Genomic DNA, 14,162 nt, shown 5'->3' on the forward strand with positions numbered 1-14,162 from the left:
TATGTATCAGAGATTCAGGACATTCAGAATTAGGCTAGCTGATCCCCAAGAGAACACAGGATAGTAGTCACAGATTTTGCTATAATTATAGGCCACTGAATGTTCCTGGTCCTATACAGAATGAAATAAAAACAAAGAAAACAATCAGAATTCATCTCTTAGTTGATACAGATTGATAACAAAAGACTTAGAATTAAGGAATACATTCATTTCCCATGCTTTTATAATAATTTTCCTGATTATGCTTGATCTTGACTATATTATATTTATACAACATTTTTAATTTTCAACTGAAAATATATTTCCCTTTAGAATGATTTTGTATACACTTCCTCATTATAAAGTATGGGCTGCATGCTTTACTGTTCTGCATATTTTACTGTTCTCAGTAAAATATCTACTGAAATATCTGTAAGTAAGAGAATAGAGAGGGAGTTATGTAAGAAAAATATTTTTTAATATTTTAATAAAAGATGATAAGGGTGGAAATGACAAATAGATTTTCAAAGATTCCTACTATTTTTCAACTGTATACTACTTATAGAAATAGTTATTCCTTATTAATAAAAGCACTCCATTAAAAAAATCTTTCTCCTTCAATGTTAGCACACATTGTCATATATCTCATGTCAATATAAAAATATACAAAGGAAATTTTGTGTTTTTCAGAATAACAGTTTTCAATTAAATACATTCAACATTCTTTTCTAAGATACTCTCCAAGATCACTGAAATCCATCAGTGAAGATATAGGAACAAGTAGATAGGACAATATACAATGTCTCTGTAGATTAGACATTAGTTCTGTGTATCCATTGCTAAAACAAATTTGTCATAAAGTCAAGTCATGTAATGATCAATCCAATGGCAGGTTCAGATTCTGCATCATTCCTTCAGCAAACCTGGACTGATGGTTCATGGGTCAAATAGTGTTTTAGGGACAGAAAAATGAAGCTCATAGCTGATGCCCTCAGTACTCATAACCCTCTGAGAGAGAAAGATCATCAACAAGCTGATATAAGACACAGTCCTCACTACTGTGTTTCTTATTTTACCTCTTTGCAAAGTCCTATGTATACACACATGAGATGCATTAGTCTGCTTGGGCTACCATAACAAATGCCATAAATTGTGTAGCTTAAAAAACATAAATGAACATAAATGAATTTTTCTATAGTTCTGGAGGAAGGGAAGCCTAAGGTCAAGGTGCTGGTCAGTTGGATTCCTGGTGAGAGTTTCCATTCTGACCTGTAGATGGCTATCTCCCTGCTGTATCCTCACATATTTTAGAGAGAGGTAGTTTAGAGTACTAATTCTGTCATGAGGGCTTATTCTCATGACTTCACTAGCCCTAATTCTCCCCAAAGATACTGTCTCCAAATACTATCACATTGAGGATTATGACCTCAACATAAAAATTTGGGGGGAATGCCAAAATATTCAGTCCATAAGGGGGAAGGGGTTGGTTTTATTAGGGCTGTAGAGGAGAGTATTACAGAAGAATTGACACTCTAGCTTGATCTCAAAGTGAGCATAGGAAGTCACCAATGGATAGACAGTAAGGACTTACCTTGTAGAAACGATAGCAGTAACAAAAACATGGGAGGAAGAGCACAAGGTGATCATTTCAGCATACATAGAGTAAGGAGTGCCTATAGGAAAAGGAAAGAGTGAGGCAGAAAAATTAGGTTAGGACGAGAGTGTAGACAATACCTGAGCTTAAAATTGAGGCGCTTAAAATTTATTTTCATGCGCAGTGGAAAGCTAATGAAACTGTATTGTGTATGTTATAATAAATTTAGTTCTCTGAATAACACTAATACAAGTTGTATGTTTAACATTTAATTTTCAAGTTTTTTATGTTGAAATAATTTCAAACTTACAGAAAGTTTACAAGACTAGTACAAAGAGCTTCCATTTTTTTACCCAGATTGACCAATTATTACTGTTTTGCATATGTGCTTTGTTATTATCTCTTTGTGTATTCTATATATTTATATAGAAAATTAAAACTATACATATAGATAAGTATGTGTATTATGTGTTCACTCACACATACATAAAAAATAAATGCATACATATGTATACACATGTGTGTACATACACAATTTTTTTGAACTAATTAAGTATAGGTTCATACATTAACCCCTTTATCTTTTAATAATTGTGTATATTTTTTAAGGATAAAAACATTATCTTTCAAAAATTTGGTATATAAGTATCAAATTCAGAAAATTTAGCATTGATGTAATACTTTATTTAATTTTGTCAATTACCCTAACAATGACATTTATACTGTGACAATATTTTTCCTGTGTAGGACCCAACCCAGAACCATGTATTGCATTTTATTTTCTTGTCTTTCTAGTCCCCTTTACTCTGGAACAGTTCTTCAGACTTCTTTATTTTTCATGACATTGGTATTTTAAAAGAGTTAAGATAATTTAAACAAATAATATGTTTAAAAGTCTATTTCTAAAAAATAAGATCAGTAAGAGAAAGATAGATGGATAAGAGACAGCATAAAATCAGAGGCAGAGAGAGGACCTGGGCAATTAAGCAAGCTGAGGTGATGAAGGCCTGTTGGGTTGGGAGAGAAGGGCACCTATGTGGGAGAATTGATTATGGTGAAAAGAAAAGAAAATGAATCTTTGGACTATCTAGTGTTTGGAGATAGGACTATAGAATAAACAGCATATTATGTTTTTTGTTTAATTCTAAGTTGAAGGAGAATAACCAATTTTGACTATGAATACTAAATGTACCTGTGTATTGTACAGCTTGAAATAAAACCTTCAACTTAAGTGAGTTGTCTAGGATGGAGGATTACCTAAAGAATGACAAACCTAAACAACCCATCTTCTGCTTATCTTTTTATTTCTCAACTGAGATCTGAACACAGGGGATCCTTGATAGACTGGGCTGACAACCATCTTATGGTAGCCCATGTAAAAGGCAAGGGGTACCCAAGTTCCCTTCCAGGCAGATGAGAACTGGGAGGCATCTGGGATATTCCCTGTGGAATTGAGGAACCCCCTGCTGATGAGAATCTGTCAGAAATTAACAGGACACCAGAAACACAACATTTCACACCAGGGTCACAATCACCTGTACAAAAAAAAAGCTCTCTGTATCTCATTTGGCAGCAAAAGTTGACCTGGAATTTTATGAGGCTATTGATATAGAGTTCATTCATACCACTCACTGTGAATAGTTGCCTGTTTCACTGCATGGCTATTGATGTATTTTTTTATTAGTTGTTCAAAACATTACATAGCTCTTGATATATCAATTTCATACATTTGATTCAAGTGGGTTATGAACTCCCATTTTTCCCCCGTATACAGATTGCAGAATCACATCGGTTACACATCCACGTTTTTTACATACTGCCATACTATTGTCTGTTGTATTCTGCTGTCTTTCCTATCCTCTACTATCCCTCCTCCCCTCCCCTCCCCTCCCATCTTTTCTCTCTACCCCATCTACTGTACTTCATTTCTCTCCCTTGTTTCCCCCCCCTTTCCCTTCACCTCCTCTTATATGTAATTTTGTATAATGATTAAGGTCTCCTTCCATTTACATGCAATTTTCCTTCTCTCTCCCTTTCCCTCCCACCTCTCATCCCTGTTTAATGGTAATCTTCTTCTCATGCTCTTCCTCCCTGCTGTGTTCTTAGTTGCTCTCCTTATATCAAAGATGACATTTGGCATTTATTTTTTAGGGATTGGCTAGCTTCACTTAGCATAATCTGCTCTAGTGCCATCCATTTCCCTGCAAATGCCATGATTTTGACATTTTTTAGTGCTGAGTAGTACTCCATTGTGTATAAATGCCACATATTTGATAAAAAATGCTGCCTCAGAACTCACTGTGGATGGTGCTTCATTCATGATTAACACACCCTATCTGTCTCCTCTCTGAAATCCAGAACATTCTGAATTTCAAACTCACACAACTGTAAAAAATTTCAGACAAGAAAATTTGGAAATGCATTTGAAAAATGAGGTAAATACTTTGCAACCTAGACTGGCACTTCTAAATAAACATTTGGCCCATAAAAATGTGGGTGAAAGTTGAAAGAAGATTTCATAGACATTAGCACTTCATATGTAGAACTACTGAGAAGGTCTTTGTTTTTCCTCTTCTTACCCACTTTTTCTCATTTAAGGTTCTTTGGCTCTTTGTTTGGTCCTGTCCCTCAGCAATTATTGCAGGACTGGCTCACCATTCTGATTTGAAGTTCTTACTCTTCTAAAGGATATGGTTTGGGGTACCTTGTTTATGTCCCTTCTGAACTGTAACTTCCTCTAAGATAAGGGCTTACCATTTCCTACCCCCACCAGCCCTCCGGCACCCCTGTCGTGCCCTATAGAATTTTTCTCTTGCACCTGTCTCCACTGTCCTGCTCTAAACCCATGAGTTGAGGTGGGGTTGAAAGGAATCAGGCTATCCAGGCAATTAACCATTCAGCTGGTCATTTGTTTGCTCATCTTTTATTCATCCATTCAAGAAATATATATTAACCATCTATTACACTGCAGATATTATTGTGCTAGATAAATTAATTAAGAGATATAGTCGGTGTCATCATTGAGTGTGCAATCTAGCAAGGGAAACAGGTATTTAAAAAATAGCTTACTACAATTATACTAAGTGCTGCAAATGGGGATACACTGTGCACTAGACAGAAGGGGCCTAGCATGGTACGAGGTTCAAGGAAGGCTTTCTGGAGGAAATGACTTTTGAGTTGACATGAGGATGAAGAGTAGGAAGTAACCATGCAGAGGGTAAGTGGGGGTAGAGGGAACTTCAAGCAAAGCAAATTGCATAAGCTGAATCAGATGGGGCTGGGATTGTGACTCAGCGGTAGAGTGCTTACCTAGCATATGTGAGGCACTGGGTTTGATTCTCAGCACCCCATATAAATAAATAAAATAAAGGTCCATTTACAACTAAACAATATTAATCAAAAAAAAAAAGAAGAAGAAGAAGAAGAAAAACCAGAGGCAGGAAGTACGTTGGTCTAAATGTGGAAGTGAAAGCTATAACCATGGCTAGAGGAGATGAAGAGAGCACTGGTCGAGATAAAATAACTGTGGTCTTTATATGAAGAGCACTAATCAGTTACTGACAGATTTTAAGAAATGATGAGAGACAATCAGACAGTAGTTATCAGATCACTCATACTGTGATACAGAGAAGAGATTGGAAGACCAAGAGGAACTGTAGGAAGGATTGATTAAAGATAAGATGGCCTTCTTAGGACACATACTTATCTAATAGAAGTAACAAAGAAACAGATCAAAGAAGAAGAGTTTGAGCGAAACTTGTCCTCCCTGCTCTTCACCAGTGAGTTACATAGTCCAGTTGCACATGGACAAGGCCAGGGCTTCCTAGGCCTGGCCATCTCCAAGGAGAAGGGAATAAGACTCTCTCCAGATGGTAGTCATTACTGCCTCTTACTTCTGAGGTAGAAGCTCAAGAAGAGGAGGTTGCTGCATTTGCCCTTGTGTGGGTCCCCCACCCACCCTCACCACCCCACCCTCACCACCCCCCCCATCTTGCCACGCTGCATATATCCACTTACTCCAAAACCTTCAGACTACCTTGAGAGTTTAACGACCATTTTCCAAACAAAGAATGATCCATCTCTTAGGACCTTTTTGTATATTCTGTACCTGAGTAGTATTTTACCTTTAAATTGGTGGTCTATTGATGCTGATCATTTAAACTCTTTGAAAAGATGACCATGAAGTTGCATTAAAAATTGTAATCATATGTTATCATATACAAATGACTTCACTCACATAGAGCAGAATTTATTCTGGCTTCCTTCCATATTCCAAGACTTTTATGCTGCCTGCTGGCATTAGAAACACTACTGGAATTCATTCTTGAACAGAACTTTTCCTGAACTGAAACTCTATGCTAAAAACCAGTGAAGAAAACTTGTTACCATTCATTTATTTTGGACTTAGATGCAAAGAGTGGGAGGAGAGGGAGGAGGACAATAGTTCTTTGACACTAGCTCTAGTAAGTTAGTAGGAGGCTAAAAATTTATTAGAATTGAAGTCCTGAGGCAGAATAGCCAGGAAAATAATAACGTAAAGCAGATCCTTAGGAGGAGGAGGAAGATAAGATAAATGTGTCTTGAAGCACATCAAGTCATTGCCAAATACTATACATGGTCCTCTGAATTCTAACAATTCCCAGTTCTTTACCTCTATGGAATTTTATTAACAGAAGTGATAACATTACATATTCAGAAGTTAAAGTAACTTGTACAGTAGAAGCAGGGATTTTTTCTTTGACATTTATATGAAAATAATATCCAAATACGGAAGGAAATGAGTACTGCAGTCCTATTTAGTATTCCAAAAATAGTTAACAGCCATGTAAAAGGTACTTGAAACTTACTATTCAAACATGACTCTATTATTCCTCTCTTTGTGACTTTGGATCTCAAAGTGCTGCAGCACCTTCTGAAAGCAAGGGCTTAGTATTCAGGGCTAACTGCTCAGAGAAGGAAGCTCTGAGGCAAGAAGATCTGTCCTCTCTTTACTCTTTCTTCCTAAGAAACAGTCGCACTTTTTTTCTGGATGGAGCTTTATGGATAACTCCCAAATTTTAAAAAAGTGGTTTGAATAAAAGTAAATTATTAGCAGACCAGCAGTTTATTAAAAACCTACAACTCTATTCCCATCTAATGCTGCACAATATCCTTGCCCATAACAAATCATTGCCAAAACACTAGTAATCTCAGAAAACAGTGGTAAGTAATAGTCTTTTTAGACCCCACTGATTTTACTTTCTCAACATCCATTCAGATTATACTATGGAATTATCCATTTCAACATTAATAACTTCTAAAGAGGGCTGGGGCCATAGCTCAGTGGCAGAGTGCTTGCCTTGCACATGTGAGGCACTGGGTTCAATCCTCAGCACCATATAAAAATGTGCAAATAAAATAAAGACATGCCATCCATTTACAACCACAAAAAATTTTTTTAAAAAAGTAACTTCTAAAGTTATGCACTTAAAAGATTATTTTGGACCTCTTATGAAAGAAAAAAAGTTGTCAATAATTTTCTTAAAGTTTTGAAGATCCTATTTGGTACAAAAGGAAGCAATCCATTCACATTCTTCAGGAACTTATATGCATACTGTTGTTGGAGCAACATCAGATAAAATATTTAGCAATACCCAAGAAAAGCCCCTTATAATAAAAGATGGCATCCCCTTAATGATTAAATTAAGTTAGAAATTTTGTTTGTTTGTATCTTCTTCCTTGGGGGCTCAACCATTTATACATGAAAACTATATCCAGAACAGAGTGTATGTGTGTGTGTGTGTGTGTGTGTGTGTGTGTTTTACACATAAAAAGAACTCTGTGTTAACCTCTACCCACCTCTTTCTACTGTCAACAAATGTGGCATACATTTCTTTTGCCTTCCCCTCCCACCTTATTTTGATCTTCAGTAGAATCAGGAATTGAAAAAGAGGAAGTTCTAAAGGGGAGATTCTGCAAAAAATGACCCAACTTGGTTTACAATCTTAAAAATTTTGGTTCAGGAGAGCCAAATACGTTCTGGAAATGAAATTTCATAAAACTTATGAGTTCAAATTCTATTAAACTCAAAGTCAAGAAATACATTTTTCAATTTAATCACCCTTTTGGGATTATTTACATTTCTAGGTCACCACACCTTTGGTCACTTTCTCTCCTCACAGCTTTCTAAAGCCATGTTTATAGATAATTGGCTCAAATTATTCTTTTTTTATTGGTTGCTCAAAACATTACAATGCTCTTTACATATCATATTTCATACATTTGATTCAAGTGGGTTATTCTTAAAACCAAAAAGGGAAAAAGTGCTAATTGTTCCTCAGTATTCAGTCTGACCTTCTTCTCCAGAATTCTAATTCAGCACAAAACTACATAAAAAAAAATTAACTAGTGACTAGTTTCTCTGTCTGTCTTGCAAACCAAGTTTTACACTGCTATGAGAATGGTTGTGCTTGTGCACTTTTCAGGTCACACTAGAAAACTGCTTGCCTCATGTCCTCTTTTCCTGTACTTGTACTATTTAGTATGTTTGACTACTTGAAGCAAACTGATGCCATCCTGGGAATGGAAAAGTGAGCAAAAATTATCCCACATTCAACTTGCTTCCAAAGTAATAAGTAAAATAACTCAAAACAAGGTAAAACAAATCAAATATCATAATAAATATACAAACAATGCCTAAAAGGTTCAAAAGAAAAATATCATGTCTCTAGCTTGAGGCATCCAAAAAAGTTTTTTTTTCTCAGGGGTGAATGATTTAAGAAGGGTGTTAATGAATGGATCGATGAGGAAAGGATGGCTCCTTACCCTGGCCTACCCATCAAGATGCAGAAAAGTTCAATGCTTCCTGTGAGTCTTAGTACTAGAACTGATATGGCAAAAAGAATTGTATAAATACTATATGCATTATATGTTTTACATGTTGTCTACAACTCCTATAACAATTTAATAAATATTTAATAGCTTAAAATAATACTAATTTATTATCTTACAGTTTTGGAGATCAGAGTTCCCAAAGGCTTTCACTGAGCTAAACTCAGGTATCCAGGGCTGCAGTCCTTTCTGGAGCCTGTAGAAAAGAATCCATTCTTTTGATTTTTTAAATTTCTCTGGGTTGCCAGCATTTCTTGACTAATGACCCTGTCCTCCCTTTTCAAGGCCAATAATGGTAGGTTGAGTTCTTTACACATGGTGTCACTCTGAATTACTCTTCTCTCTCCTTCTTATACTTTAAAGGACTTTTGAGATTATATTGGGCCCACGTGAATAATCCAAAATAATCTCCATATCTCAAGGTAAACTCATTAGCAACCTTAAATCTGCAGCTGTAATTCCCCCTGGATGTAACACAACATATTTACAGGTTATGAGGATCAGACATAGGCACCTTTGGGGAGGAAGGCATTATTTGCCTACCATGTATGAATAACTTCAATCTGCATAGCAGATTTATGAATTTGTTACTACTATTAAATCTAGTAGATAAGTAGTGAGGAAATGGCTTAAACAATTTGATAATGATCACCAAGCCAATAAATGGAAAAACAATGATTAAAACTCAAATATATCTTACCCCATGGCCTAAACTCTAATAGAGAAATCCTGATTTGCTGGAGACTGAATGGTTTTAACACTGAATTTCTCAGGTGAAGAAAAATTTCAGTCCCAGGAAAACCAGGATGGTTATTCACCAAGCCTGAACTTTTAACCCAAATGCTGATAACAATAGTTTAGGGAGTATTTATTAAGGGCCCATGGATTATGGAGAACTCTATAATGGTGGTGAATGATATCTTTTGAGGCAAAGAGGTGCTAGGGAAATGAGACCTCTTCCTCCAAATTCACTTTTTCCAAAGACAAATTTTTGACAAAGGGTGAATTTGCTGAACATGGTTGAGATAATCCTAAGAAGATTCATAAGCTGGACCTTGAAATTAGATGTAATAATGCATTTGAGGTGCAAATGCAATTTTGTCATCTTGTGGTTTGTGTAACAAATCAAACAGTCCCCAGACATTACCTATTAAAGTTTCTCATTGCAGTCCCATGAAAACCAGTGTCTCCAACAGTGTCCCCCAGAAGCTGAGCCTGGGCCATTGGTGTGCAAGAAGTTTATTTAGGAGGTGATTCACAGAAGGCACTGGCGTAGGGCTGGAGAACGGAGAAGGGAAGGAAGGAAACCAAAACAGGGTGTGATGACAAGCAGGTTACTGATGAGGGCATCTGGGACTGGATCCCAGTGGGACATTTGAGAGACAATGTAAAACATACATCCAGTTATTCTCCATCTGAAAGGCAAGGAAGCTGGAATATTTGTCCACCAACTCACACAGAACTTGGACAAAGGCTGCTCCTAGGGTCACCAACTCCCTAGAATTCTGGCCTGGTAGTAGGAATCCTTCAGCTTGAACTGAAACAGGGAAAACCATGGGAACAGAGAATACACAGTTCTGCTATAATTTGCCTATTCAGATTATATCCTGAGTCTTACTGGTTCTCATAATTTCTACAGCTATAGCTGCTGTCCAAGCCAATATTGACTCTCCCTTGGACCGGTGCAGCTGCCACTTCACCACCCTCTCTGCCTCTGCTCTTTCCCCCACCCAACACCTACAAAACAGCCCAAATCATTTTTCCAAAACAGGAATCTTAGTATGTCAACTCCACCCCACCAAAAACTCATATTCTGTTTGTAACCATAATAAAATCCAGCTTATTTATACCCTTCAAAACCCTACACGCTCTGACCACCCCCTTCTCTCTAATCTCATTCCCTAAATAAAGTCATTCACTACTCAGTCACATATTAATCAGCCCTTTTGCTAATTAGGCATGTTTTGGGGTCTCTGATACTTTGTTCATTCTGTGAACCTTCCCAATGTATCTTTATATCAGTTTGCCTTCTTAAGTCTAATTCAAATATCACTTGTACACAGAGGCCACACCCACTGCCTTAGTCCAACTCCTCTTTCTTCAGAGTATATGTTGCTCCCTAAAATAAACTTTTTGTATGCTTTCATATTTATTATCTGTCTTCCCACACCAAAACATAAACTCCAAATGAGCAGGAATTTGGCATGTTGTCTTCAAAAAGCATAGAGAATAGTGTCAAATACATACTAGGAACTTCAGAAATATTTATTTACTGAAAAAAAATTTCTAATATTGATGAGGCTAAATGAAAAGGGCTTATCTGTCTTTCATGAGGTAAACATAATTCTAGTATACCTTATTATTAATTTACAATGAGCATGAAGAGATGATGTACTAAGCAAAATCAAAGCTGCTGAGCTTATAGAAAAATTTTCGACTGTGGAATCCCAGTTAATGAACTTCTGCTTTCAGAGAGACTTCTTTGAAAATGTTCTAGCTATTTTTAGAATGGAAATAAAACTTACAATTTTCTTTTTCCCCTTAAATAGACTATACATTAAAATTGTTCTCTTCCAAGGTTTAGTCATACACCGAAACTAAAAATATAAAAAAATCAATTTTGAAGGGATAGATTATTGCTTTCTGAAAACATAGACAGCTCTATTTTGTTTAAATTGTTAAATCAAGACTGTTAAATTGCATTTTCCATGTTGTAGTTCCTGCCTTCTCATTCTACATGTTGGCTAATTAAGTTGTTGGATTACATCTCATCTTCCATAAAGACCTAGAAATTAAAAAATGTTAGGGAGGAAGTCAGCAGATTTCAAATAGGAGAATATGAATGCATGTTGTCAGTGTTCAACAGTTATGTTGATGACAGAATATAAAACTACACAGTGAGTCTCAAAGTCCTTCAAATACAAGCCAAACCACGTTCCAGACTTCTTTCCCTGTTGTCCTCATCCTCCCTTTCCCTCAGCCTTTGCTTGGGCTGTTTGGGGAGTCTCTCATTCTTTCCTCTCCCAAATTTCTTCTGCATTCAAGTCCCAGCTCGAGTGTCTCCTTTTCTATGAAGTTCTCTCCAGTTCTCCTGTCCCATCCTTAGGCACTCACTAGATCTTTTTTTTTTTTTAATTTTTATTGTTGGTTGTTCAAAACATTACATAGTTCTTGCTATATCATATTTCACACTTTGATTCAAGTGGGATATGAACTCCCATTTTTACCCCATATACAGATTGCAGAATCACATCAGTTACACATCCATTGATTTACATATTGCCATACTAGTGTCTGTTGTATTCTGCTGCCTTTCCTATCCTCTACTATCCCCCCTCCCCCACTCCCCTCCCTTCTTCTCTCTCTACCCCCTCTACTGTAATTCATTTCTCCCCCTTATATTTTTTCCCTTTCCCCTCACTTCCTCTTGTATGTAATTTTGTATACTCCTGAGGGTCTCCTTCCATTTCCATGCAATTTCCCTTCTCTCTCCCTTTCCCTCCCACTTCTCATCCCTATTAAATGTTAATCTTCTCATGCTCTTCGTCCCTACTCTGTTCTTACTCTCCTTATATCAAAGAAGACATTTGGCATTTGTTTTTAAGGGATTGGCTAGCTTCACTTAGCATAATCTGCTCTAATGCCATCCATTTCCCTGCAAATTCTATGATTTTGTCATTTTTTAATGCAGAGTAATACTCCATTGTGTATAAATGCCACATTTTTTTTTTATCCATTCTTCTATTGAAGGGCATCTAGGTTGGTTCCACAGTCTTGCTATTGTGAATTGTGCTGCTATGAACATGGATGTAGCAGTGTCCCTGTAGTATGCTCTTTTTAGGTCTTTAGGGAATAGACCGAGAAGGGGAATAGCTGGGTCAAATGGTGGTTCCATTCCCAGCTTTCCAAGAAATCTCCATACTGCTTTCCAAATTGGCCGCACCAATTTGCAGTCCCACCAGCAATGTACAAGTGAACCCTTTTCCCCACATCCTCGCCAGCACTTGTTGTTGTTTGACTTCCTAATGGCTGCCAATCTTACTGGAGTGAGATGGTATCTTAGGGTGGTTTTGATTTGCATTTCTCTGACTGCTAGAGATGGTGAGCATTTTTTCATGTACTTGTTGATTGATTGTATGTCCTCCTCTGAGAAATGTCTGTTCAGGTCCTTGGCCCATTTGTTGATTGGGTTATTTGTTATCTTATTGTCTAATTTTTTGAGTTCTTTGTATACTCTGGATATTAGGGCTCTGTCTGAAGTGTGAGGAGTAAAGATTTGTTTCCAGGATGTAGGCTCCCTATTTACCACTCTTATTGTTTCTTTTGCTGAGAAAAAACTTTTTAGTTTGAGTAAGTCCCATTTGTTGATTCTAGTTATTAACTCTTGTGCTATGGGTGTCCTATTGAGGAATTTGGAGCCCGACCCCACAGTATGTAGATCGTAGCCAACTTTTTCTTCTATCAGACGCCGTGTCTCTGATTTGATATCAAGCTCCTTGATTCATTTTGAGTTAACTTTTGTGCATGGCGAGACAAAGGGATTCAGTTTCATTTTGTTGCATATGGATTTCCAGTTTTCCCAGCACCATTTGTTGAAGATGGTATCCTTCCTCCATTGCATGCTTTTAGCCCCTTTATCAAATATAAGATAGTTGTAGTTTTATGGATTGGTTTCTGTGTCCTCTATTCTGTACCATTGGTCCACCCGCCTGTTTTGCTACCAGTACCATGCTGTTTTTGTTGCAATTGCTCTGTAGTATAGTTTGAAGTCTGGTATCGCTATAACACCTGATTCACACTTCCAGCTTAGCATTGTTTTTGCTATTCTGGGTCTTTTATTTTTCCATATGAATTTCATGATTGCTTTCTCTATTTCTACAAGAAATGCCGTTGGGATTTTGATTGGTATTGCATTAAACCTATAGAGAACTTTTGGTAATATCGCCATTTTGATGATGTTAGTTCTGCCTATCCATGAACACGGTATATTTTTCCATCTTCTAAGATCTTCTTCTATTTCTCTCTTTAGGGTTCTGTAGTTTTCATTGTATAAGTCTTTCACCTCTTTTGTTAGGTTGATTCCCAAGTATTTTATTTTTTTTTTTTTGAGGATATTGTGAATGGAGTGGTTGTCCTCATTTCCATTTCAGAGGATTTGTCGCTGATATACAGGAATGCCTTTGATTTATGTGTGTTGATTTTATATCCTGCCACTTTGCTGAATTCATTTATTAGCTCTAATAGTTTCTTTGTAGACCCTTTTGGGTCTGCTAGGTATAGAATCATGTCATCTGCAAATAGTGATAATTTGAGTTCTTCTTTTCCTATTTTTATGCCTTTAATTTCGTTCGTCTGTCTAATTGCTCTGGCCAGTGTTTTGAGAACTATGTTGAACAGAAGTGGTGAGAGAGGGCATCCCTGTCTTGTTCCAGATTTTAGAGGGAACGCCTTCAGTTTTTCTCCATTCAGAATGATGCTAGCCTGTGGCTTAGCATAGATTGCTTTTACAATATTGAGGTATGTTCCTGTTATCCCTAGTTTTTCTAGAGTTTTGAACATAAAGGGATGCTGTACTTTGTCAAATGCTTTTTCTGCATCTATCGAGATGATCATATGGTTCTTATTTTTAAGTCTATTGATGTGGTGAATAACATTTATTGATTTCCGTATATTGAACCAGCCTTGCATCCCAGGGATGAATCCTACCTGATCATGGTGC

The 14,162-nt window shown here is 36.8% G+C and overlaps 1 long non-coding RNA gene across 1 annotated transcript; it reads right to left on the minus strand.

Moving 5' to 3' along the window:
* Positions 1 to 1,570: 1,570 nt before the first annotated feature.
* On the minus strand, positions 1,571 to 9,646 carry LOC143402381 (uncharacterized). The gene is made up of 3 exons (XR_013091714.1): positions 9,591 to 9,646; positions 8,563 to 8,639; positions 1,571 to 1,652 (listed from the first exon to the last, which is right to left on the minus strand). It is a non-coding gene; the product is annotated as an uncharacterized LOC143402381 (long non-coding RNA).
* Between the last annotated feature and the right edge of the window lie 4,516 nt (positions 9,647 to 14,162).

The sequence above is a fragment of the Callospermophilus lateralis genome, chromosome 6, assembly GCF_048772815.1.
Source record: "Callospermophilus lateralis isolate mCalLat2 chromosome 6, mCalLat2.hap1, whole genome shotgun sequence".
Classification (NCBI taxonomy): Eukaryota; Metazoa; Chordata; class Mammalia; order Rodentia; family Sciuridae; genus Callospermophilus; species Callospermophilus lateralis.